Source organism: Aquarana catesbeiana, linkage group LG10, assembly GCF_042186555.1.
Source record: "Aquarana catesbeiana isolate 2022-GZ linkage group LG10, ASM4218655v1, whole genome shotgun sequence".
Taxonomy (NCBI): domain Eukaryota; kingdom Metazoa; phylum Chordata; class Amphibia; order Anura; family Ranidae; genus Aquarana; species Aquarana catesbeiana.
The window spans coordinates 16,970,441-16,997,621 of NC_133333.1; the positions used below are offsets into that span (position 1 = coordinate 16,970,441).

Consider the following 27,181-nt stretch of genomic DNA (forward strand, 5'->3'; position numbering starts at 1 on the left):
CGGTCAGTGAGTAGTATGTAGTGATAGGAAGGTAAGTGAGCAGTATGTAGTGATAGGGCGGTCAGTGAGAAGTATGTAGTGATAGGGTAGTCAGTGAGCAGTATGTAGTGATAGGGCGGTCAGTGAGTAGTATGTAGTGATAGGGCGGTCAGTGAGAAGTATGTAGTGATAGGGTAGTTAGTGAGCAGTATGTAGTGATAGGAAGGTAAGTGAGCAGTATGTAGTGATAGGGCGGTCAGTGAGCAGTATGTAGTGATAGGGTGGTCAGTGAGCAGTATGTAGTGATAGGGCGGTCAGTGAGCAGTATGTAGTGATAGGGCGGTCAGTGAGCAGTATGTAGTGATAGGGTAGTCAGTGAGCAGTATGTAGTGATAGGGCGGTCAGTGAGCAGTATGTAGTGATAGGGTGATCAGTGAGCAGTATGTAGTGATAGGAAGGTAAGTGAGCAGTATGTAGTGATAGGGCGGTCAGTGAGCAGTATGTAGTGATAGGGTGGTCAGTGAGCAGTATGTAGTGATAGGGTAGTCAGTGAGCAGTATGTAGTGATAGGGCGGTCAGTGAGCAGTATGTAGTGATAGGGCGGTCAGTGAGCAGTATGTAGTGATAGGGCGGTCGGTGAGCAGTATGTAGTGATAGGAAGGTCAGTGAGCAGTATGTAGTGATAGGAAGGTAAGTGAGCAGTATGTAGTGATAGGAAGGTAAGTGAGCAGTATGTAGTGATAGGGCGGTCAGTGAGAAGTATGTAGTGATAGGGTAGTCAGTGAGCAGTATGTAGTGATAGGGCGGTCAGTGAGTAGTATGTAGTGATAGGGCGGTCAGTGAGAAGTATGTAGTGATAGGGTAGTTAGTGAGCAGTATGTAGTGATAGGAAGGTAAGTGAGCAGTATGTAGTGATAGGGCGGTCAGTGAGCAGTATGTAGTGATAGGGTGATCAGTGAGCAGTATGTAGTGATAGGAAGGTAAGTGAGCAGTATGTAGTGATAGGAAGGTAAGTGAGCAGTATGTAGTGATAGGGCGGTCAGTGAGCAGTATGTAGTGATAGGGTAGTCAGTGAGCAGTATGTAGTGATAGGGTGATCAGTGAGCAGTATGTAGTGATAGGGCGGTCAGTGAGCAGTATGTAGTGATAGGGCGGTCAGTGAGCAGTATGTAGTGATAGGGTAGTCAGTGAGCAGTATGTAGTGATAGGGTAGTCAGTGAGCAGTATGTAGTGATAGGGCGGTCAGTGAGCGGTATGTAGTGATAGGGTAGTCAGTGAGCAGTATGTAGTGATAGGAAGGTAAGTGAGCAGTATGTAGTGATAGGGCGGTCAGTGAGAAGTATGTAGTGATAGGGCGGTCAGTGAGCAGTTTGTAGTGATAGGAAGGTAAGTGAGCAGTATGTAGTGATAGGGTAGTCAGTGAGCAGTATGTAGTGATAGGAAGGTAAGTGAGCAGTATGTAGTGATAGGGTGGTCAGTGAGCAGTATGTAGTGATAGGGTAGTCAGTGAGCAGTATGTAGTGATAGGGCGGTCAGTGAGCGGTATGTAGTGATAGGGTAGTCAGTGAGCAGTATGTAGTGATAGGGTAGTCAGTGAGCAGTATGTAGTGATAGGGTGGTCAGTGAGCAGTATGTAGTGATAGGGTAGTCAGTGAGCAGTATGTAGTGATAGGGTGGTCAGTGAGCAGTATGTAGTTATAGGGTGGTCAGTGAGCAGTATGTAGTGATAGGGTGGTCAGTGAGCAGTATGTAGTGATAGGGTGGTCAGTGAGCAGTATGTAGTGATAGGGTGGTCAGTGAGAAGTATGTAGTGATAGGGCGGTCAGTGAGCAGTTTGTAGTGATAGGAAGGTAAGTGAGCAGTATTTAGTTGCAGGACAGGAAGCAATTCTCCAGCCCTTCATGTGCAGTGTAGCAGATAGGATAGCAGCCTAGAGCTGCACAGATGGAGGAAATTCCCATCTGCCACTTCCCGCACGGTTGGAGTTGGAAGACCACCTTTGCTCCTCTCCGTCACATAATCTGCTGGATCAGCCAGAGTGGCCACCAGTGCATGGGGTTGGGGGAAAACTAACTTGGCCACTCCTCCTACCCTGCCCACCACCTTTACCTGGCCAGGGAGAAGCTGCTGTGCTGTCAGAGAGTTGTTGCCAGCTGCCAACCTCAGGAGGGTTCGTGAGAGAAAGTTAGAAGGTATGTCGGATGGAGCCCAGGCCTGGTATGGAAGGACTGCCTGCACCCCCCTATCAGTGGCCCTGTTCCTGCACATGTGTGAAGATGGCACCGGTATGGAAATTCCAACATCCGGCGTGTCCATGGGCATCCGCAGGTGGGGGCAAGGGGGGTCAAGTGCCCCCCCACCCCACCCCCCCCGGAATCAGGGATCGGATCTTAAATTCAGCACAGTTGCATCGCTATCGGGGTGCAAGCAACCCCCACCAGAGTGCCACCCGCCGGTGGGGTGACACAATCAAGGTGCTGTCAAGCCCCCCCATCAGTGTAGTGTGACTTCTTTTCCCTGTTCAGTCCAGCAGAGAACTCGGCGGCGCTGTGACAGGAGAAAGGCGAGCTGCGGGCTGTCAGAGGTTTCCCCCGCTTGCCCCCCCTTTCTCCTGTCAGGGAGAAGAGACGGCAGCTCTCACCAGGTTCCCCGCCCAGCTTCCTGTCCACTCCGTTCCTTCCCTATTGGCCATAACTGAGGGCCAATCAAAGGAGACTAGGAGAGGAGAGCATCAAGGGACATGTAGTCCCAAAGATTGCGGCCCCTATTTTCCACAGGGAGGAGGCTACTGCTCGATCAAGAGGGAGATTGAGAGACTGCAGGCTGGAAAAAAGCTGAGGGAGAGAGCGCTACAGGAGTGTGCTGGGCAGAAGCCAGAGAGAGAGCCACGCTGCTCAGCACCACCAGAGAGAGAGCCACGCTGCCCAGCGCCACCAGAGAGAGCCACGCTGCCCAACGCCACCAGAGAAAGAGCCACGCTGCCCAGCGCCACCAGAGAGAGCCACGCTGCCCAGCGCCACCAGAGAAAGAGACACTGAGCCACTACCAGGGAATAAGACATGCTACACTACTGACCAGAGTTGCCCCCGGGAAATCCAGAGTGAGCGATCGTCCAGGCAGAGGGATCACTGCTGTAGTTTCTCTGGGTCTGGTAAGAGGGCCTGTTGGGCATTAGCCATTACTTATCCTAGGGACTGTACTACGTCTGCAGTCTCTGACCATGATAATGTGATAATGACATTGTCGAAAAGGGGCGGTGCATGGGTGACTCTAAAATGATGCCCCCCCCTGAAAAAAGTTCTGCGGACGCCCATGGGCGTGTCTGTACATGCCTGAGAAGCTCCCCTGCGCATGCATAGATGTGCTGCAGGGCTCAGCAGCTTGACACATCTACACACTCACCAGGCTAAGAAGAATGCTGGCACTGCAGGGGGCCAAAACTCAAGTTTGAACTAAAGGTGTTAGTTCCTCTTTAAGGACGACAGGAAGCTAATATGAAGACAGATTCAGATACTTATGCTAGCTGTATGTAAAAATGCTTTACACAAGACATACACAACTGGCACGAATGGACTTCAGATTTAACATCAGCCAAGTGTTAATTAGAAGTTAAAATTTTGGATTTTTGAAAACCATGAAGTTGCAACCTCTACCCCCCCCCCCCCCCTCCATCCCATTAAAGGAAGTGCTGAAAGCATTTTCAGAACAAATGGCAAGCGTGTTAAAATTAGTCGTAAATTAACACGAAGCCCTCTGGAGCAGAACGCAGCTAATTAACAGTTAATTAGGGGAGCCTTCTTTACTTTGGCCTGTCAGCAGCTCAGTGAGCGGCGTTTGAGCGCCCCTCGGTCACATCGCCATGGCGACCGCTCACTGTGTTTACGGAATCTTTCCTTGATAAACAGGCCGACATATTGTCCAACCCACTTGTTTCCAAATCCGGAGAATTATGTCAACACGGCTGACTTGGAAAACAGAGCGAGACACAATAATGAACCAATAAGTTTAAAAAAAATAAAAACAATGGATGAAAATAGAATGGTATCCGTGCAGACATTGGGCAAACAAGTGGCATGGCACGGTCTGCCGCCGTCCAGGGCTTATTTTTCGGCTCTTTGTAGCTTTCTTGCTTTTTAAAGGAAAAAAAAACACAAAGAAACATTCTTTTTTAATTTTAAATCTAAACAGATATAAATATAAAAAAAAAAATTCAAGTAGAGTGCGTGTGTATATATATATATATATATATATATATATATATATATATATACCGTATATATAATTATTATAATAATAATATTATAAATAACATTGATTATACTTATGGGTTTACATGTTCATGTTACATGCCCTGAAGGAGGACTTTTACAAAACCTGAAACGTGTTGGCATTCTAAACTTTTATACTTGAAATAGCACTTCTATCCTTCATTCTATATTCATGGTTTCATAGGGACCATCCACAGAAGTCCTGGGACAAATAGAGCTGCCAGAAGACTCCAGTATATAAATTCATAGTCTTTTAGATACACACGGAGTGATCAAGTGCTCCTCATCACTTGAGGAATTATTGAGGATTTTGATTGCTGTTTTTATCCCTGCTGGGTAGGTTCGCCCTCTCTACTTCTCTAACCATTGTCACTTATACAGAAACTCAAATTTGAATTAAAATAAATAAAAAATCCAGCAGGGATGGTGGGAACCCCTCATAATGGACACAAAAGGTTTACAGACCTGGGAACTCAGCACAGGGATGGTGGGAAGTCCTCATAATGGACACAAAAGGTTTACAGACCCGGGAACTCAGCACAGGGATGGTGGGAAGACCTCATAATGGGCACAGCAAGTGTACAGACCTGGAAACTCAGCACAGGGATGGTAGGAACCCCTTATAATGGACATAACAAGCATACAGACCCAGGAACTCAACATATAAATGGTGGGTACCGCTTATAATGGGCACAGCAAGTGTACAGGCCCAGGAACTTAGCACAGGGATGGTGTGAACTTCTCATATAGGGCACAGCAGATGTACAGAGCCGGGAACTCAGCACAGGGATGGAGGGAACTCCACATAATGGGCACAGCAGGTGTACTGACACGGGAACTCAGCACAGAGATGGTGGCAACCCCTTATAATGGTGTAGAGACCTGGGAACTTAGTGAAGGGATGATGATAAGCTCCCAAAATGAGCACGGCAGGTATGCAGACCTGGAAGCTCACTGAAGGGATGATGGGAACCTCTCATAATGGGCACAGCAGGTTTACATCCCTGGGAACTCATTGCAGTGATGGTGAGATCCCCTTACAATGGACAAAACATAAGGGCAGACCCGGGAAAGTGCAAAAATCTCAATAGATTCCCCGGGAATAGAAGAGACAGTGTGGGTTTAAACTCCCTAAAGCCCTGAATTATCAGTTTTTGGAGGGAAGATCCTTTAAATATTTATTGAAAACCTTATTATGTGACCATAGAAAAGTTTTTTAGTAAATGTTTAAGGTGCCTTCCCAGAGGTCAATGGAAATCGTTTTCAGATGTTTACATACTTCCTATACTATTTATAATAAAGTTAATAAAAGAGTTGAAACTCTCTCATTTCGTTGGAGATTTAGCACAGTTTCCCGTGTTGAGGCAAAAATAGCTTGAAATAAACGTAATGTCTTAAAAAGGCATTTATTATTCATTGTAATTAAAAAAAAATATGCATTGTGCAATGTAGCTCTTACCCTCAGCCCGGGTTCACACCTATGCGAATTAGATGCGGCTTACACCGCATCTAATTCGCAGGACATTTTAAAATACATTCATATGAATGCATCTGGTTCACATATGTGCGTTGCATTCGCACTGCGCATTGCACAAAAAACGTGTGCGTTTTTTGGGCATTGCGGTGCGAACTACAAGCCTATTATCTCCTATGGGAACGCATCTGATTCGCAGATGCATTACGTTCTGAACAAGGATTTTCTCTTTCTCCTCACTACACCTCCCCCTCTCCCCCCCCCCCCTCCCTCCCCCTCTCCCTGCTCTCTAATCCTGAGCAAAAACGCAATGAATCCGTTGAACAGGAGATTGTTATCTCCCCAGTGAAACCTGAGCTTCAATTCGCACCGCACATATGTGAAACCAGGCTAAAAAAGGGTCGCTGAGAAGGCACCCAGGTCTCCCACAATAGTACAGAGGCTACCAGTCACAAGCACAGTTCCATGTAGACCAACAATTTCGTCTCAGTCTAGGGGATGTCTTTTTAGTATTTTTTGCTGAATAACTTTAACAGGAGAAGAGTTTAGGGTCAAAAGATACTCTAAAGCGTTAATAATAATCAGGGCTTTTTTTCTCAGAGAATAAGTGCAGGAATTCAACCATGCCTGCCACACACACATACCTGGCAAATGGCATCAAATAGTGCATACAACCCCTCCCTCCACTGCCCTCATCTTCTCCCCCCACCTTAAAAGCTCCATCATCTGTCATATGTCTTACCTTTGTTGCAATATTAAGCTGAAGCACCTATCCGGCTGTAGTACCTCCCAGCATGCTATACCTCCCATACTACTATACTATACTACAGTTACTTGCAGGGGAGATCATGCAGTAGGAGCATCAACAACTGGTCACCAGGGAAAAAATGGAGACCACAGAGGGTGCAGCCTACCACACACCCTCTCCTGCCCACGACTGCACTGAACCCTGGGCACCTCTTCTGTATCTCCCTTGTGCCTGTCCTGTGGGAGCTACTGGCAGATAAGCTATCACTTGTAAACGCAGAAGCTGGACTTCAGTGTTACCAAGTGATAGTGGTAAGCAGGGAGCAGAAGACCTAAGCCAGAGGTGGTGGAACTGAGTTCCCTCTAGTTCCAGCTGAAAAAAAGCCCTGATAATAATCAATGGGAGGATAGACTTCCTAGTAGAAAATCATAGGAGCAGCACACACTACAGTCCCAAATCAAGTCTTGCTTACAGTGTCCTAGGAGCTGTCTCCCACCTAGCATCCACAGTGAGGGAGATAAAAGAGCCTTCTCCAGACCAGGATTTCAGGACAGTGCCGTCCAACAAAAAGTCAGTTAGCGTTCTTCTCCAGGCCTTCAGTTCAGCTGAGGCCCAAGCTGCAATCCCTTGCCTTAGTAGGTCTTTCCTAGGGGAAGGAGCCCTAGGAGAGCTGGAATGCTCCTTGAGGAGGAAAGAACACTCTGCCCAGGCCTTCCAAACATTTTTCACCAACTCAGCCCCCTTCTGGCCACCTCATTCCAGGGATTGGATGCAGCATGATAAATATTCATGCTGGCTATTTGAATCACCTTGCCCTATATTCTGGAAGCTTCTTCCAGAAGCAGGTGAAAGAAATCAAACACCCAGCTCAGGAAACTGAACAGACAAAAACAATCAATTGCTGCTCCACTGGCTACAGGACTGTTTTTCAACCTTTTCTCGGTCAAGGCACCCTTTAAAGTTCTGCCCAATCTCGAGGCGCCCCATTGTAAAAAAACAAACTAAACGTTTTACATAACGCAGCAACATCCACGCATGTAGAACACCCAACCTTAGAGCTGATGTATTCTTACAAAGCAAATATACCTTTGCACACTGGTACTGACTAGTATTCCAATGTTTCTCTTCTCCCCCCTGTTGCTCTCCCTCACTCCGTGAATGTGACCACAGTGCTGGCGGAAAGTGCAGGGGAGGGACGAACAAGGATGCTGTGCAGGCACCCAATGATCCCCTTATCGATCAATGACATCAAAGGTCCTTAGAATGTCAGTGGTTAGAAGGTTGTACTGATGCACAATAAATATCAGTGGCTTTGTGTATCTAAATGCAGGTCTTAATCCTCCCACTGGCTTGTATACAGTTTTTGGACAATATTTAAGCATTTTGCCAAGGCATACCTGAAGAAACCTGAAGGCACCCCAGGGTGCCTGGGCACACTGGTTGATAAAGGCTGGACTACAGTGAAGCCAAATTCTTAAATTGACCTAGCAGCCTAACTAGAAGAGGGCGTTACAACAACATTAACCTGGATGACAAATCGTTATAGTCACAGGACAGAGACAGACAGACAGACAATCACACATACATGCCTTCATACAATTCCACCGCCTCATTCCATTCTTGCTTGAAACAATATGACAGCACAATTGGAGACATTAACATCAGATATCACAGTCAGGCAAGGTGATTACAGAAGTAGCAGCTGGTTGCTGCAACCATGGAACCAAAATTTTGTCAAATTTTTGAAGACAGCCAAGACCAGAATATACCAGTCTATACTGTACCTAGGCAGGGCCGCACTGACTAGTTGAATGACCTTATCTCAGACAGGTGAGTGGGAATTTTTTTCATTCAAAAAGGATCTATTTCCTTGCATAATAACAGAGTAGTTGACACTTGCTCTTGGAGTTTGATCATAACGTCCTCAACAACAGAGAGGAGAGACCTGCAGCGGTAAGGGTGACCATGAAGCCCAGTTTGTCAGTGAGGTAGACATGTCATTGGTACCATAAGGAGGAGACCAAAAGACGTGAAAAAAGTTGGTTTAGTTTAAACCTTGGGAATGGGAACACATTTGCTTGTAGAAATAAAATGTATTCAATGTTTTCTTTTAATTCGCGATTAAATAAATTTAACAGGAACTTATGATCAGATGGGTTAAAAATAACATAGATCCCTCCATTAAACTACTATGAAGCACAGCAGAGTCTTCTTAAAACAGAAGGTACCCACATGTCTTGTCATCATAAATACCAAAAAACAATTAGGTTATTCCTCATTTTATTGTATTTCCAGGATAAAGGGACAGATTTATATGGATCAGTGCTGGCATGTAGAAAAAGCCTGCAGGAATCAAGCAATACCACCTGGTCTTATGTCAGATCCTGGTTATTGAGGCTACAGGTGATAAAGTAGTTAGCACACTTCTGAGGATCCTCTCCCAGATTTGATTCCTACTAAAATTACTCTCGGCCTGGAAATCCAATATTCTTCTTGTGTGTGGATGGGATTTCCTTAGTGGCTGATTTAAACTGAAAGTTTAGCTTGGCTTTAGCTAGAGAAGCTGGCTTGGCAACCCTATCTGCCAACGATGGTGAAGTCTTATGCCACGTACACACAACCAGTTTAGCCGTCGGAAAAAAATCCGAAGGCTTCTCAGACGGAACTCCGACAGAATTCTGCTCAAATGGTCTTGCATACACACGGTCACACCAAAGTCGGACTGTCCAGAACGGGGTGATGTACAACACGTACGACGGGACTAGAAAAAGGAAGTTCAATAGCCAGTAGCCAATAGCTTCTGTCTCGTACTTGCTTCAGATCATTCGTCGTTTTTGGTCCGTCGGAACAGCATACAGACGATCGGTTTTCCCGATATGAATTGGGTCCGTTGGAAATATTTAGAACATGTTCCATTTCTAGGTCCGTCAGAATTTTCGAAAAATAAAGTCAGATGAGGCATACACACGATCGGAATAGACGATAAAAAGCTTCCGTCTGACTTTTTCTGTCGGGCAATCCGCTCGTGTGTACGCGGCTTTAGAGTTCCTGTGCTTATCCTGAGGTCAATGACCAGACATCTCCATACCTGAGTTCTCAGGTATGGAGATATCAACCAAAGCATGTAGGATTGAGCTCTGTCCAGCCTTATCCCGCTTTTGGATGCTAAGTGTAACAGGCAAAATCAATCACTGGCCAACAGAAAGGTGGGATAGGACAGGCTACAGGTTGACTTTAAAGGATCTGATTGATACATGCTTGAAAGTATGCTCTAGGTTTTGGGTTTGGTTAGGATTGGCATTCATAAATGGATGCAACCAGGCTCACCTGCCTCGAGAATGACCTGCCTTGCAGCTCATTGGAGTACAAAAAAAGGCGAGAGCTCAGAGGTTGGGTTAGAGATGAGTTTGATAGACGCCCAAGCTCATCTCTTCTCAGGAGTCATTTAAAGTCCATACCACCATTAAAACCAACCAAAAAACATCTTTATTTTCTCCTCCAACAATGACTCCCATGCAGTTTGCCAAAAATGGAGAAGAAATGAGAGCTCTCAGTTTTGCTTATCTCTGCTTACCTCAAGGTTGCTATTGTAGAAGGCTGGTGACTTCTACAGAATCTAGGGGTGCTGTGGAGGTGCTAGGGAAATTCTTGCAGAAACGCAAGGACAAGAAAGCCCCAGTGTTGCATGGGGGCTTTACATTTTTTAAACTCATTAGTAGAGGGGGGAGAGAATGTGAATGGCTTTATGTGCTCTGCGTAACATGTTAGCATTGTGTTAAGTTAAAAGAGGTCTAAATTGATGGTCTGAGTGGCAGAGGCGTCATTTTTCCAAGGATTGGTCAAAGTCATCTAGTTTACCGACCATCAAATTGTTTTATTTCACCCTTATTGTATTTATTTTTTGTGGAATAAACCATTCCATTCTTAAACACGTGACAACGGGTACCTCTGCCTCACAGACCTCTTCTAAGTGCCCTAATTCAGCACCCAACTAAGAACCCCACAGAGGATCCAGAATTGGGACCCTTGTGGAATTGTGAGCGACTTTTCAATTCTGCGTGGTTGTGGGGCAGCAGTAAACAATCAGAGTCCAGTTGTAGAGAACAGAACCTGTATTAATGTTAAAGTTCAGCAATTCACAACAAGCCTGGCGGGAAGGCGCCCGGCTAGGAACACACACAGAATGTAACAGCCATGCGCCGCAGAGCAGGTCTCGGATGTATGACATGTCCCTATCCTTACCCTACTCGTCGGGAACCTCTCCCTGCTGCTAATCACTGACCCTGTTAGACGAGTGACCTGTCCCCACACTATCCACACACGAAAGGTGCGCCAAGTCTGGGAGCCAGGCCCTTAAATAGGCTCTGCCTGACCCAAGATGACTGCCACAGTCAAACGAGGGGCAGCATCCAGTCAGTGACCCAAGAAACCATAGAGGAACCATGTTCCTCTTGACTTCCCCTCCAACTACAATGCTGCTGCGGTTGAGCACCACCTACAGTGGAGAAAATAGACTGCACCTGCCTACATGGTGACAAGGTATTCTCCACCTGCTCCTACAGAAGCTTATGTGTTTCTACCCTACAGGGTTACCGCAACTCCAGCAGATGTAAGTAATTTTTTCTCTTATTGATAAACTTTTTTGGAGGTAATCATTATAATTGAGTTGCTTACTACACTATAAGGGCTCTCCTGCTTCCCTTTCTTTCTTTTTTTCCGGTGGACATCCCAAGTTGCCCCATGGGTCCATAACCAACCATTTGTGGCTGAACTTCTCGGACCTTTTCTTCTTCGTCTCACTTCAGGAAAGCCCCCACCAAGTAGTTTAAGGACCGGCTGAAGCCGGTCCCTAAAGAACGAGGTCCTTCTGACCTCAGCCTAGGTAGACCATAGAGTGCCTTGCCCCTGTCAAGAGCCTTGTGCCCCAGGGGGTCCAGAGTTTCAGGCACATCCTCTTCGGAGGTTGGACCATTACTGCACCCTCATGCACTTTTTGTGTGCTTTAATTTCACGGTTCACTTTTTTTTGTTCGCATAATTTCAACAAGCACCACACTACAGAGCTCTGTAAGAAAAACAACAATAACCATGGGAAATCATAAGTACACACCATTATTTCTCAATGCATCACATGTTTTGAAAGACATGTCATATCAATTTTGTGTTAATGAATGACAATCAAAGCCCAGATTTTGCATTTTTACTATGCCACAATAACATGTTGCGTGTTTTCTTTTTTTTTGAGAGTATGTGTTGACATAGTGTATCCATCCAGTAAGTTAGTAGTGCCAGCCTGTGGTCCCAGCTCTCATCTCCATCCTAGAGAGGATGATGTCGCTGGATGCCAGGATGGGCACAGATTGTACACCCACCTCCACACCTACACAGAGGCAGTCAGAGAGGCAGTACGCTGAGTAACATGCTACGTGCCATCTTCATGCAGCTGGTTCCTCACCAGCTCGAGGCAGGGAGCTCAGCACAGTGCACTCACTCAGGAATTTCTGTGTGGGTTCGACTCTTCATGAAAATGTAAAAAAAAAAAAAAAAAGTGCATTTTAAAAACTCCTACTGCTAAACTGAACCTGGTATTGCTCTTCATCCGGAGACTGGCGTAGAAGTCGTTCTTGAGGAGGGCACCAAGTTATGGACCTTTGGATTTAAAAAGTTAATTTTTCAAGGTAATTGTATTGAGTTCATGCAATTTTATTTTTGACTGTGAGTTTGAATTTTTTTTGAGTTTTGTTTTTGCTGTTTATGTTTTTTATTTTTTGCACTATAATGTCATTATTATTTGAATTTTTTTTTATGTATCTGAGTAATCTATTTTTACCCATTGTTATTTGCAACAGCTGTTGCAGAGGAAAAGTTGGCACAATATAAAATAATTGCAGAACTTGGAGTTGCTTTATATTTTATGCGGTTGTTTTATAGGTTATATTGATATGCTGCTACTTGGTTATTTTTTTTATACTTTTTTTTTATATACAATATTATTGCAATTTACTGATAAATCTGAGCATTTATTTTCTTTTTAAAGGGTCAGTTTAACAGTTTATAGTTTCTCAGTTGATGCTGGTTTCTTATATCCCTCAAACGTCAAATAACACTATGGGGTCTATTTAGCAGTGAATGTGAATTTCATTAAACATTCTCCAGTGGAAAATCAATTGCTGTCATTTAATACACATGCACCTGGAGGATTCTCTTTTGGAGAATGTTTGGTAAAAGTCACATTCGTTGCTTTATAAATATCTGTAATTGGGCTTTTTGGATGGCTTACCTGCAGTCCCAGTCAATAAAATGGGGAGGGGGGGGGGGGTTCCACCAAACCCCTGTTAGTTAGTTTTTTTTTTTTGAGGGCTGCATAAACTGTTAGCACTAGAAAACCCTGAATAATAATAATAATAATAATAATAATAATAATAATAATAATAATATATTTCATAATAATAAAAATATATAAAAATAATTATAAAGGAATATATATAAAATAATATATAATACCAGTAATAAAAAATAATAATTTAAAATAATTATAAAAAAATAAAATATAATAATAATAATAACAACAATAATAATAATAATAATGTTATGGTGAACTTTGCCTGTGAAGAAAACTCAGCCATGAATGTGAATACCCAAAATGCCAAAGTGGGCAAGAACAGTAGCAGCAACCACAGCAGATATATCTCATTGCTGGAACCCTCAACAGATATAAGAAGCCAGGGATTGACTCAGTCTTCTGGATGCCACCCATAACTGAAATGTAATTTTTAGATGGACTGGCTTCCAAAATATAGAATAAATAATGCAATAAACAAATGCACATAAAAGTCCAGAAATATATTTTTATTTGAGATCGGCAAGGAAAAGCCGACACGTTTCAAGGGGTTGCAAAGGTCTCCCTTCTTCAAGGCTTTGAACCTATAAAACCAGACTGGCAGCTTCTTTTTTTGTCCTAGGGCTTCTGTGGATGGTCCTTAGGAAGACATAACTATAGAATAAAGTACGGAAGCACCATTCCACGTATAAAAGTCTAGAATCATAGTTTTAATTGAGATTGCCCAGGAAATTCCAACACGTTTTGGGGGGTTGCAAAGGTTCTCTTCCTTATTAGTAATAAAATATAAAGCCATAAGAATAAGCAATATGTTTTCATGGCAGTAATTAAACTTATGAGAAGTCATTATACTATATACTTTTATACTTGAAGGAGGGGACTTTCGCAACCACCCCCCGAAACATGTTCAATTTAAACTATAATTCTAGAGTTTTATAAATGGAATGGTGCTTCTATACAATTTGATAGCATCTTTAGTTATGCCTTCCTAAGGACCGCCTACAGAATTCATAGGACAAATAGAGCTGCCGGTCTGGGTTTATAGGTGCATAGCCCTGAAGAAGGAAGGTTTTTGCAACCCCAGAAACGTGTTGGCTTTTCCTGGCTGATCTCAATGAAAACTATGATTCTGGACTTTTATAAACAGAGTGGTGCTTCTATACTTTATTTTATATTTATGTCTTCTTAAGAACCATTTACAGAGCTGCCAGTCAACTCTAATATAAAAAAAAAATCTTATTCTTTTAAATACTAGTTGTGCGCTCAAGTGTTCCTCGCCACTAGGAGCATTTTTGTGGCTACATAGAGCAAAAGGCAAAGAGTCCCAATTCTATTCACTAGTCATGGCAATTAAAACGGGGGGGGGGGGGGGGGGGGTGCTATTGGTTGGGTGCTGTGGTGATGACAGTGGATCAGAATGACAGCCAGGCATCTAGGATTTTCAAAAGGAGTGGTCAGCCATGGCCAACATTTATCATCACAAGAGTGCGTTAGATACAACTCTTTGCAATCAGTAGAACACTTTCTAGGAAGCAGTTTAAAGATTAGGCTCCACCCACTGTCAAAAGCCAGAGCTGGCGTAGGAAGTACTGGCATTTGACAGGGGTGGGGCTTATTTTTGACATGGAGAGAAGTCAATGCCCTGTGTACAGCCTGGGCCTAGAGTCCAATGGACTACAGCAGGGGCACCGAAAATGATTTGAAGACCAAAGCTGGCCATCAACCGGTAGAATTTTGTTTGTACACTCGTACGGAAGTTAAAAAAAAAAAATCATTTGCCAGAGCTTTCGATCTTCCATCATGGAGTCAACTGATTTTGATCAAAAGTCCTTCAAATTTTGTTCAGGCCTTCTACCTGAATGGAATCCTAGGCGTATTAAACAGGTTGCTTTTTTTGCCTAGAACATGGGCGTTACGATATGAACAGATTTTCCTGAATGGAAACCACATTCGCAGTTAGAATTTCGTTTCCATCCCCCTCCTTCAAATTTTCACCACTGTGGCTAACCATTAGTAAATTGAACAAATATTCTGAAAAAAATAATTTCTGAACAATAGTTTACTGCTTTATGACCAGCTCAACTCAGGAACTTGTTGAAACCATAAAGTGCCTACGCATTAGCAGGACTGTTGTTTCCTTAGACCAGGGGGCTCCAAACTATTGCCCATGGGCCAAATATGCCCCACTGCAAGATTTGATTTGGCCCTCTGATGTAACAGGGGATTCTGATGGGGGTTCTGATGTATAGGAGGGGGGCTCTGATGGGGACCCTGATGTAAGGGGGGACTTCGATGTAAGAGGGGACCCTGATTTAAAGGGGTGGGGCTCTGTTAGGGGCTCTGATGTGGACCCTGATGTTAGGAGGGACTCAGATGCAAGGGGGTACACAAGTTTATTTGAAATGTCGTTATTTTGTTTTGCAGACGTTTTTTCTCTGCTGTTTTAACTCATTTAATGCTGATTACAAAAAAAAGCAGAAATGTGTTCATTTAAAAAAAAAAACATTTTTATTTGGCCCACAAATACAGTATCTGTAAATGATACAATGTGACCCTTTTACTTGAATGTTCTGAGATCCATGCCTTAGACCAGTGATGGTGAACCTTGGCACCCCAGATGTTTTGGAACTACATTTCCCATGATGCTCAACTACACTGCAGAGTGCATGAGGATCATGGGAAATGTAGATCCAAAACATCTGGAGTGCCAAGGTTCGCCATCACTGCCTTAGACCATTGCTGGTCCAGGAACAGGTTCACTTTATAGGGAAGTCCTGTGCGTTAAAATTAAAATGACATCAGTTATCCCTGAATTATTCATCTGATATTTTTTTTTTATGTTCTAGATCACCCTAATCAATATTTTATGAACGGTTTCTTGAGGCTGCATATAGTTTGGGTAAGTTTAGAGATCATCTCTGTTTTCCTTTTGAAAAAATGTTTCTGTTACTAATAATTCAAAACTGATTTGATCTTACAATAAAACTTATTGCCAATTTTATTTATAAATGCGGAAAAGAAAAGGAAGACCCCCACTACGCCAACATCCAAAATTGATATAAAAGGATTGATTGAATTTAAAAAAATTCTATCAAAAAAAGGTGGACTTTGTAGGCATGTCATGAGGCGATAGGTTAGTAAAATAGTTAAAAAACATATAACAAACGACAACACCCTATAGTTTGACAAAGTCGACAGATACCCAATAGAATATACATGGAGGTATGGAACCTTGTAGGTAATAGTGAGGTTAGGTCCGTAGACCCAATGCTTTCTTGTCAACGCGTTTCACAATTTGATAGCTTCCTCCGGACTTCCTGGGTAGGTGCTGATGGGCCTTGCAACCAGATATAGAGTTACATCACATAAAACAGACTAGGAATGAGGATCAATCCTTCTTCAACTATAAAGGCATATGAATTTCATATGTGACAAGTGGGTAGAGGAGGGGAAGAAATCTCACTTCCACTGTAGCCAAGGTCACTATTTGAAATGAAGATCAGTCATAACATAGAGTTGGAGGAGAGGAAGGCCAAACAGAAACAGCCATGAGATTCAATTATCGGTATCCAAATTGGTGTATTCACCCCTAAAAAGGACAAAAACTGTCTCTTCCACACACCCGTAATCGTCAGCAAAGCGCAAAAAGCCTTATATGAGTATGCCGGGCGTTCCTCATTTGGGGGTTTATTAGCAGAACCAAGACCCAAAAAGCCCTTAGTAGGGTAGGAGGCACCCCTTCCTGAAGGATTGATAGCGCGGGTGTCCCCGCCAGATAATAAATGCGGAACTTGTTTATATAATGGGCAATGATGTCTGCCCCCTTCTACCATTAGAAATAAAACAATACATACAAACAAGGTATTTAAACATTAAGTGCCCATTCCCACCAGAACATGGAACAGGAAACCCGTGTTCCATGCTTGTTTCCTGCACTGCGTTCGAAATGCAGGTATCAGGGCCAGTTCACACCAAATTGTGGTGCGGGAAACCTGCACCCCCCCCCCTTTTAGTACAAGCCCTGTTCTTTTGATACGCTCTTACATGCATCCCTTTGTGGGAACTTCACACCAGGCATTTGGTAATTTTAAGAACTTTTACTAGAAATTACAAAGTTCATGTGGCACAGTCCCTCAAAGATCCTTCCATGCCCAGCTCCAGTTAATCCTAACTTAGGCTGCCCAAATCATACTTACCAGATAAGAAAAGTATATTCATAAAAGTTCATATCCATCTTCTTGTACCCCGATTGAGTACCCCAAAAGGGAGGCCATGTGCTCGGGGCAGCTTTACATGATACAGAACTCCTCCCTCCCTGTTCCCATACTGGAGCTCTCTCTCAGACAACATGATCTCTTTTTATACCTTTCTCCAGCAGGGGGCAGAAAAACCTGCAGAAAGTCAGGCTAGCAGAGTAAACCCCAGGATTAACAAAGCAGTACAATTAACCTAATCACAGAAAAACTGAACACAACCAACACTGTAATACCTCAATAAGCACCTGCTTACAGGCTTGTCCTCTGTGTCTTATCACCAGATACCTGACAGCTACCCTGGGAGCTATGATAGTTGCCTACCAGTTGCCAGTTTGTTGCTGACCTGGATTGACCTGACTACTCTCTTGTTTGCCACCTGCCAAGACCCTCGCCTGCCTGTACTTGACTATTCTCTAGCTCGCTGCTTGCCTTGACCTCTGCTTAGTTCCTGACTACTCTTTTTGTTTGCCACTTGCCTTGACCTCTGCTTGAAACCTCACTACTCTTGTGCCTCCTGCTTCCCCTGACCTTTAATCACCTGCTGCCTCATTCCATCCATTCTCCCCAATGTAGCCACATGGGGCAAACCTGAGAGTCATGACCTGGTGACAGCTAGCAGCAAAGTCGACCAGGAGCCACTAGATTCACTGACCCATCACTCCTTGTGGGTGCTCTAGTGAAGAGTAGACCAAGCTGGCATTTAGACTCTGTGCCTTGGGGGGACCTTTATTACCTGACAGGAATTTTCACCCATAACACATTGTTTTTTTGTTTCATCAAGCCCTGATGAGACAGAGCTTAGCCTCCGAAGCATGTTGGCTTTTGTAAACCATTTAATATTCTAAACTCATTCAAGGTTGCCAGAGGCTGTATCGCTTAAACGCAGCAGAGTTCAGACTTGCCAACTGCTGGAAAGACAAGTATTCACATTTATATGCCACCATCCAAGACCCTTACCTGGACCTGATTACTCTCTTGCATGGCACCTGCCTTGACCTCTGCTTGGACCCTGACTACTCTCGTGCCTGCTGCCTGCCCTGAACTCTACCCACCTACTGACTCATTCTGTCCTGTCTCCTCTATGTAGCCACACTGCTATTTTGACCCCTTGGTGAGACAAACCCAAAAGGTATGATCTGGTAACAATTGGCAGCAAAGTAGCCCAGGGGCCACTATGGTCGCAGACCCAGCACTTGCAGAGTGCTCTGGTGAAGACTAAGCTGTCACTTAGACTCTGTGCCTTGGGAAGACCTGTATTACTCGGCAACAGTTTCCACCCATAACACATTGTTTTATTGCTTCCTCAAGCCCTGATGAGGCATTGCTTAGCCCCCAGAACGTGTTGGCTTTTTAAAACTATTTATTATTTTAACCCCATTCAAGATTACCAAAGACTGTATCACTTCAACACCCTTACCTGGACCTAACTATTTTCTTGCTTGTCATGTACCTCGACCTCTGCTTGGACCCTGACTACTCTTATGCCTGCTGCCTGCCCTCAACTCTACCTACCTGCTGACTCATTCTGTCCTGGCTCCTCAATGTAGCCCCATTGCTCCTTCGACCCCTTGGAGAGGCAAACCCGAGGAGTCATGATCTGGTGAGCAGCAAAGTAGCCTAGGGGTCACTATGGTCACCAACCCATCACTCCTTGCAGGGTGCCCTGATGAAGACCAAGCTGTCACTTAGACTCTGTGCTTTGGGAGGACCTGTATTACCCGGCAACAGTTTCGACCCATAACCCATTTGTTTTTGTTTCCTCAAGCCCTGATGAGGTAGAGCTTAGCCCCCGAAACATGTTGGCTTTTGTAAACCATTTATTATTCTAAACTCATTTAAGACTGCCAGAGACTAATCACTTAAACGCAGCACAGTTTAGACTTGCCAACTGCAGGAAAGGCAAGTACACATTTGTATGCCACCTTCTAAGACCCTTGCCTGGACCTGACTATACTCTTGCTTGCCGCCTGCCTCAACCTCTGCTTGGACCCTGACTACTTTTTATGCCTGCTGCCTGCCCTCAACTTTACCCACCTGCTATCTCATTCTATCCCGGCTCCTCAATGTAGCCACACGGTTCCTTCAACCCCTTGGTGAGGCAAACCAAAGAGCCATGACCTGGTGACAGCTAGCTGCAAAGTAGCCCAAAGACCACTAGACTGCTTACTCTGGTGAAGATCAAGCCGTCACTTAAACTCTGTGCCTTGGGGGAGCCCATGTCACCTGGCAAGGGTTTCACCCATACCACCATTGTTCCCTCAAACCCTGACAGGCTGGAGCTTAGCTCCCAAAACATTGGAGCCTAGCCTCCGAAACATGTTGGCTTTTGTAAACCATTTAGCATGGTGTGGCCCTTCTATTCTAGACTCATTCAAGACTGCCAGAGGCTGTATCACTTGATTGCAGCAGAGATCTGACTCGCCAACTGCCAGAGAGGCGTGGATTCAGTCTTTAGTTGCAAGAACCATTTTTTTTTTTAAAAACGTGTTAAAGTCACTTTAGTCGATAGCACAGCGCAGAACCAAAGCAAAGTGCTAAAACTCATTTTATCTTGACAGGTGTCAGTGTATTCAAGTCTCATCAGTGAATGATGAAATGTGATTGGTTGCTATGTATTATTATGCACCTTTTTTTAAAATTAGTATTGAATAAACTTGTTATGTCTATTTTTTCTTTTCCCGGGCTGTAACTTTTCTGCTGCTGTAGCTGACTATAATTGCTTTCCCATAATCATAGGAGAGCAAAAAAACAGTGTGCCGCTGTTCCCAGTCCCAAATATACCAGTTTATCTCTGGGCTGCCATCTCCACAGTAGCTATTACTTCCAGAAATAAAGTATTAGCAGAGGATGAGACAGCTTCGTGCTATGGTAGGGGTAATTGACTCTAATAATTATGTCCTATAGTTAGATGAGCTAGAGGGATCCTGCCGAGCTTTTGTTACTGGAAACGTTTAGAGATAAGAATGCAGGCTACTAAAGCCTTGTCTGTCCAATGGTTTGGTTAAAGAGGAACTCTGGGGAAAACTTTAAAACACAATGTAGACGGATGTCAAGGTGAACTGTGTTACCAGCCTAAGGATTTGTATTTGTAGTTCTGCTCAGCTAGTCTTGTGATCGATACATCCCTGCCAGACAGCACAGCCAGGTCCCCGATCTCCATTGCAGTTAAAGTGGACCCGTTATTCAAATGTTAAACTAAAGTCTTGATGGAGGTGTGAAAAGAGTAATACGTAAACTTTTGATTTTTGATGTGTTGTTTTAGAGGTGTCAACCTGGCATGCGCCATGTTCTGCAGTGATGTGTGGGCATGGCTTACCTTAAAGGAACGTCTCTAAATAGGTGTTGTTTAACTGGCTTAATTTGTATAGTTACGCCTGGTTCACATTATCTCGGGTCTGTGGACCGCGTTTGCGTGGGCACCACAGTCCATTAATTTCATGCAGGAAAAAGGTTCCATTTTGCAAATGCTTTGCGATTTCCCTGCCATTCCCACACCCACAAATTTTGATGCTTGGGGGCTACCATTAAGAATGAATGGCTGCCCCGCATATTTAAACAGCAGCGCATGTTGTGTGCGGGTGGGGGAACAGGTGCGCAGCCACTCGTGATAGTTTGAACCAGGCCTTATGAAGAGATGGGCAGATGTTTGGGTATGATGGTTCTATTTTATTATGACCGATACAAGAGACCAGTATCGGGACAGTTTCGGCTAGCGCCCAGGGCAAGGATGCGGAACTGTACAGCCTCCCCCTCTGTTAATGCATGTCGTAGAATGGGTACACTGCCCTGTGTCTATTCTCTGTCCCTGTGCTCTGCTGTGGCCAGGGCAGCTTCCCCTCCTGCCCGCCCCTTGTCCTGGCCCTGCAAGCGACTGCACACATGGTAAGAGACTGCAAGGGCCTATAGCAGTGGGGGCTGGTGTTTTGTTTGGGGGGGGTGGCGGCAAACAATCACCCCCGCCTGCCCGCTTGCTGTCTGCCGGTCTGGCACTTGACCATCTAGGTGGCAGGTAGCGGGCATCAGCGGCTGGCATCGGGCAGCGGCATCAGGCAGCAGCTCCTCTGTCCTTTCCTCTATCACAGCGTCTGTGTGTCTCCTCCCCTCCTCCTAGGCGTCCAATACGATCGCCTGTCCTTTCAGCCAATCGGGTGACGGGTCTCAAGACCCGCTTCCTGATTGGTCGGGAGGAGGATCAGTGTTACCATAGCGAATGTTCATTCGCTATGGTAACACACCTGGATGGGCTCCGTTCACATTCTCTGCTCCCTGAGACCACCCTATTTTGAAGCCTATTAAAGCCTCTGGCTCTAATCGGGTGCTTCAAAAAAATACCCTCGCATTGGAATCCATGCATCCGGCGTCCTGATAGGGGCCGGACGCATGGATGGGGGGGGGGGGGGGCGGTCATTCACTTTTGGGTGGGTGGGGGGGGGGGTCACATCCTCAGATCCTAGGGGTTCATAGTTACATAGTAGGTGAAGTTGAAAAAAGACACAAGTCCATCAAGTCCAACCTATGTGTGTGATTATATGTCAGTATTACATTGTATATCCCTGTATGTTGCGGTCGTTCAGGTGCTTATCTAATAGTTTTTTGAAACTATCGCTGAGACCACCGCCTGTGGAAGGGAATTGAAAATCCTTGCTGCTCTTACAGTAAAGAACCCCCTTCATGCTTTTGATGTACAGAGAGATAGAGGAGGTGTTCTGATAGGAAGAGGTGGGGCCTAATGAGGAAGGGGCAGAGTTTACAGACGAAGGGGTGGGTTTTACATATGAAGGGGTGGATCTTAAACAGGAAGGGGGCGGGGCAAATTTAGATGGAGGGGGCCCCAGTTTAGTCTTGCTTAGGGCAGCACAAAACCAAAATACACCACTGGAAACAGCACAGTGATGAGCTTATTTCTCTGTCACTCTGATTTCTCCTCATTACAGCATGCTTCTTCTGCTGCTGCTTCTTCCTTTCCTAGTCCAAGCTTTGCTGTATGGAGGCTGAAACCAGGTCAAATTTTGATATTTAGACTGCTTGCATTACAAAAAAAAAAGCGGCATTGAATTGTTCTTTAATTTTTGCCTAGAGTTCAGCTTTAAAATATTGTAAAAATTGTGAAATATCAATAAACTGCCCCATAAGCTTTCCATATCATCTATAAAACCCATTAGTAAAATAAAGCTCTGGAAATAAAGCCCAGAGCAGATACAACGAGAGAGGATGAATGTAATTCCACAATGGAAGGCCTGTGCAGGGCGTAGTCACGCACACACAGCACCATTGTTCAGGGACATGTTTGGTCTTCTTGTGCAGCTCGGAAAGACAAGTATATTTTTTATTTCAACATAAAGAACATTGTTTCTCTGTCAATGAAAATGGGGCCTGCTTGTGGTCACTGTGTTAGCATTGTGGGTTGTGCTAATGAAACGGAGTTCTCACTGATGGCTCTGCAGAGTGTCCATTGTTGCATCTTAACACCGGTACAAGTCAACTCCTGATCACTGCTTACTTGGTACAACTGAAAGTCCACCTGTTGTGTGCTGTCTGAAATCAGTGACTCCTTTTTCCTGTCTACTCCAATGTCTTTATTTCCTCAGTTTTTGTCAGTCAATTAAAAGTGAGATTCGTTTTTCACATTTTGCTTGCAATGCAAAATTTAAATTGCGCACTATGTTGTACTGTCCGAGAAAGATTACAACTTTGAGGCTCAAATTGTGCTTTCCTCTGTTCTCTTTATGTTATTTTTCCTCCTTACCCAAAAATCTACACCGTTATGTACAGTATGTGTGGATGTGAATATTGAGGGATGTGGTGCCTTGGTCAACCCTCCACCACAAGTAATTTTTCCTTTTTTACTCAGTCATACACAATTTATCCTGCTGCTCCTCCTTTCTTGCCTTCTGTCCCTCTCTCCATGTTCTCCACCTTCTCTCCTGCCTTCTGTCCCTCTCTCCATGTTCTCATCATTTAATGTCCCTCTCTCCAATGTTCTCCGACTAGTCTCATGTCTCATGTCCCCTGTCCCACCCTCCATGTTCTCCTCCTCCTCTCCTGTCATCCGTCCCTCTCTCCATGTTCTCCTTCTCCTCTCCTGTCCTCTGTCCCTCTCTCCATGTTCTCCTTCTCTTCTCCTGTCCTCTGTCCCTCTCTCCATGTTCTCCTCCTCTCCTGCTCTCTATTCCTCTTTCTATGTTCTCCTCCTCATCTCCTTCCCTCTCTTTGTTCTCCCCCTCCTCTCCGTCCCTCTCTCCACGTTCTCCCCCTCCTCTCCTGTCGTCTGTCCCTCTCTTCATGTTCTCCTCCTCTCCTGTCCCCTGTTCCTTTCTTCATGTTCCCTTCCTCCTCTCCTGTCCTCTGTCTCTCTCCCCATGTTCTCCTCCTCCTCTTCTGTCCCCTGTCCCTCTCACCATGTTTTCCTCCTCCTCTCCTGCCCTCTGCTCCTCTCTCCATGTTCTCCAACTCCTCTCCTGTCCTCTGTCCCTCTCTCTATGTTCTCCTCCTCCTCTCCTGCCCTCTGCTCCTCTCTCCATGTTCTCCAACTCCTCTCCTGTCCTCTGTCCATCTCTCCATGTTCTCCAGCTTCTCTCCTGTCCCCTGTTCCTCTCTCCATGTTCTCCTCCACCTCTCCTGCCCTCTGTCCCTCTCTCAATGTTCTTTTCCTCCTCTCCTATACTCTGTCCCTCTCTCCATGTTCTGCTCCTCCTCTCCTGTTCCTCTCTACATGTCCCCCTCCTCCTCTCCTGTCCTCTGTCTCTCTCCCCATGTTCTCCTCCTCCTCTTCTGTCCCCTGTCCCTCTCACCATGTTTTCCTCCTCCTCCTCTCATGTCCTCTGTCCCTCTCTCCCTGTTCTCCTCCTCTCCTGCCCTCTGCTCCTCCCTCCATGTTCTCCAACTCCTCTCCTGTCCTCTGTCCCTCTCTCCATGTTCTCCTCCTCCTCTTCTGTCCCCTGTCCCTCTCACCATGTTTTCCTCCTCCTCCTCTCATGTCCTCTGTCCCTCTCTCCCTGTTCTCCTCCTCTCCTGCCCTCTGCTCCTCCCTCCATGTTCTCCAACTCCTCTCCTGTCCTCTGTCCATCTCTCCATGTTCTCCAGCTTCTCTCCTGTCCCCTGTTCCTCTCTCCATGTTCTCATCCTCCTCTCCTGCCCTCTGTCCCTCTCTCAATGTTCTTTTCCTCCTCTCCTATACTCTGTCCCTCTCTCCATGTTCTGCTCCTCCTCTCCTGTCCCCTGTTCCTCTCTACATGTTCCCCTCCTCCTCTCCTGTCCTCTGTCTCTCTCCCCATGTTCTCCTCCTCCTCTTCTGTCCCCTGTCCCTCTCACCATGTTTTCCTCCTCTCATGTCCTCTGTCCCTCTCTCCCTGTTCTCCTCCTCTCCTGCCCTCTGCTCCTCCCTCCATGTTCTCCAACTCCTCTCCTGTCCTCTGTCCCTCTCTCCATGTTCTCCTCCTCCTCTCCTGCTCTCTGTTCCTCTTTCTATGTTCTCCTCCTCCTCTCCTTCCCTCTGGCCCTCTCTTTGTTCTCCTCCTCCTCCTCTCCGTCCCTTTCTCCATGTTCTCCTCCTCCTCTACTGTCCTCTGCCGCTCTCTCTATGTTCTCTGCCTCCTCTCCTGTCCTCTGTCCCTCTCTCCATGATCTCCTTCTCCTATACTCTGTCCCTCTCTTCATGTTCCCCTCCTCCTTTACTGTCCTCTGTCTCTCTCCTCATGTTCTCCTCCTCCTCTTTTGTACCCTGTCCCTCTCACCATGTTTCCTCCTCTCCTGCCCTCTGCTCCTCTCTCCATGATCTCCAACTCCTCTCCTGTCCTCTGTCCATCTCTGCATGTTCTCCAGCTTCTCTCATGTCCCCTGTCCCTCTCTCCATGTTCTCTTCCTCCTCTCCTGCCCTGTCCCTCTCTCCATGTTCTTTTCCTCCTCTCCTATACTCTGTCCCTCTCTCCATGTTCTCCTTCTCCTCTCCTGTCCTCTGTCCCTCTCTCCATGTTCTCCTCCTCTCCTGCTCTCTATTCCTCTTTCTATGTTCTCCTCCTCATCTCCTTCCCTCTCTTTGATCTCCCCCTCCTCCCCGTCCCTCTCTCCACGTTCTCCCCCTCCTCTCCTGTCGTCTGTCCCTCTCTTCATGTTCTCCTCCTCTCCTGTCCCCTGTTCCTTTCTTCATGTTCCCTTCCTCCTCTCCTGTCCTCTGTCTCTCTCCCCATGTTCTCCTCCTCCTCTTCTGTCCCCTGTCCCTCTCACCATGTTTTCCTCCTCCTCTCATGTCCTCTGTCCCTCTCTCTATGTTCTCCTCCTCCTCTCCTGCCCTCTGCTCCTCTCTCCATGTTCTCCAACTCCTCTCCTGTCCTCTGTCCCTCTCTCTATGTTCTCCTCCTCCTCTCCTGCCCTCTGCTCCTCTCTCCATGTTCTCCAACTCCTCTCCTGTCCTCTGTCCATCTCTCCATGTTCTCCAGCTTCTCTCCTGTCCCCTGTTCCTCTCTCCATGTTCTCCTCCTCCTCTCCTGCCCTCTGTCCCTCTCTCAATGTTCTTTTCCTCCTCTCCTATACTCTGTCCCTCTCTCCATGTTCTCCTCCTCCTCTCCTGTCCCCTGTTCCTCTCTACATGTTCCCCTCCTCCTCGCCTGTCCTCTGTCTCTCTCCCCATGTTCTCCTCCTCCTCTTCTGTCCCCTGTCCCTCTCACCATGTGTTTCTCCTCCTCCTCTCATGTCTCCTGTCCCTCTCTCCCTGTTCTCCTCCTCCTCCTCTTCTGCCCTCTGCTCCTCCCTATGTTCTCCAACTCCTCTCCTGTCCTCTGTCCATCTTTCCATGTTCTCCAGCTTCTCTCCTGTCCCCTGTTTCTCTCTCCATGTTCTCCTCCTCCTCTTCTGCCCTCTGTCCCTCTCTCAATGTTCTTTTCCTCCTCTCCTTCCCTCTGTCCATCTCTCCATCATCTCCTCCACCTCTCTAGCCTCCTGTTCCTCTCTCCATGTTCTCCTTCTCCTCTCCTTTCCTCTGTCTCTCTCTCCATGTTCTCATCCTCCGTTCCTGCTCTCTGTTCCTCTTTCTATGTTCTCCTTCTCCTCTTCTGTCCTCTGCCCCTCTCTCTATGTTCTCTGCCTCCTCTCCTGTCCTCTGTCCCTCTCTCCATGATCTCCTTCTCCTCTCCTATACTCTGTCCCTCTCTTCATGTTCCCCTTCTCCTTTCCTTTCCTCTGTCTCTCTTCCCATGTTCTCCTCTTCCTCTTCTGTCCCCTGTCCCTCTCACCATGTTTTCCTCCTCCTCCTCTCCTGCCCTCTGCTCCTCTCTCCATGTTCTCCAACTCCTCTCCTGTCCTCTGCCCATATCTCCATGTTCCCCAGCTTCTCTCCTGTCCCCTGTTCCTCTCTCCATGTTCTCTTCCTCCTCTCCTGCCCTCTGTCCTGCTCTCCATGTTCTTTTCCTCCTCTCCTTCCCTCTGTCCCTCTCTCCATGTTCTCCTCCTCCTCTCCTGTCCCCTGTTCCTCTCTACATGTTCCCCTCCTCCTCGCCTATCCTCTGTCTCTCTCCCCATGTTCTCCTCCTCCTCTTCTGTCCCCTGTCCCTCTCACCATGTGTTCCTCCTCTCATGTCCTCTGTTACTCTCTCCCTATTCTACTCCTCCTCCTCTCCTGCCCTCTGCTCCTCCCTCCATGTTCTCCAACTCCTCTACTGTCCTCTGTCCATCTCTCCATGTTCTCCAGCTTCTCTCCTATCCCCTGTTCCTCTCTCCATGTTCTCCTCCTCCTCTTCTGCCCTCTGTCTCTCTTCCCATATTATTTTCCTCCTCTCCTTCCATCTGTCCATCTCTCCATGTTCTCCTCCACCTCTCTAGCCTCCTGTTCCTCTCTCCATGTTCTCCTTCTCATCTCCTGTCCTCTGTCCCTCTCTCCATGTTCTCCTCCGCCTCTCCTGCTCTCTGTTCCTCTTTCTATGTTCTCCTCCTCCTCTCCTTCCCTCTGACCCTCTCTTTGTTCTCCTCCTCCTCCTCTCCGTCCCTCTCTCCGTGTTCTCCTCCTCCTCTCCTGTCATCTGCCCCTCTCTCTATGTTCTCTGCCTCCTCTCCTGTCCTCTGTCCCTCTCACCATGTTCTCCTCCTCCTCTCCTGCCCTCTGTCCCTCTCTCCATGATCTCCTTCT

The 27,181-nt window shown here is 46.0% G+C and overlaps 1 protein-coding gene across 3 annotated transcripts in view; it reads left to right on the forward strand.

Moving 5' to 3' along the window:
• The window catches only part of MAG (myelin associated glycoprotein), a 124,951-nt gene that overhangs the window by 39,672 nt on the left and 58,098 nt on the right, over positions 1-27,181 (forward strand). For 2 of the 3 annotated variants that reach the window (XM_073601722.1, XM_073601724.1), the window contains exon 2: positions 15,655-15,707. The gene's annotated coding sequence lies outside the window, so the exon portion shown is untranslated. Of the gene's footprint in view, positions 1-11,848; positions 12,147-15,654; positions 15,708-27,181 lie in introns of those variants that run through there. The other variant, XM_073601723.1, reaches the window with a different exon arrangement.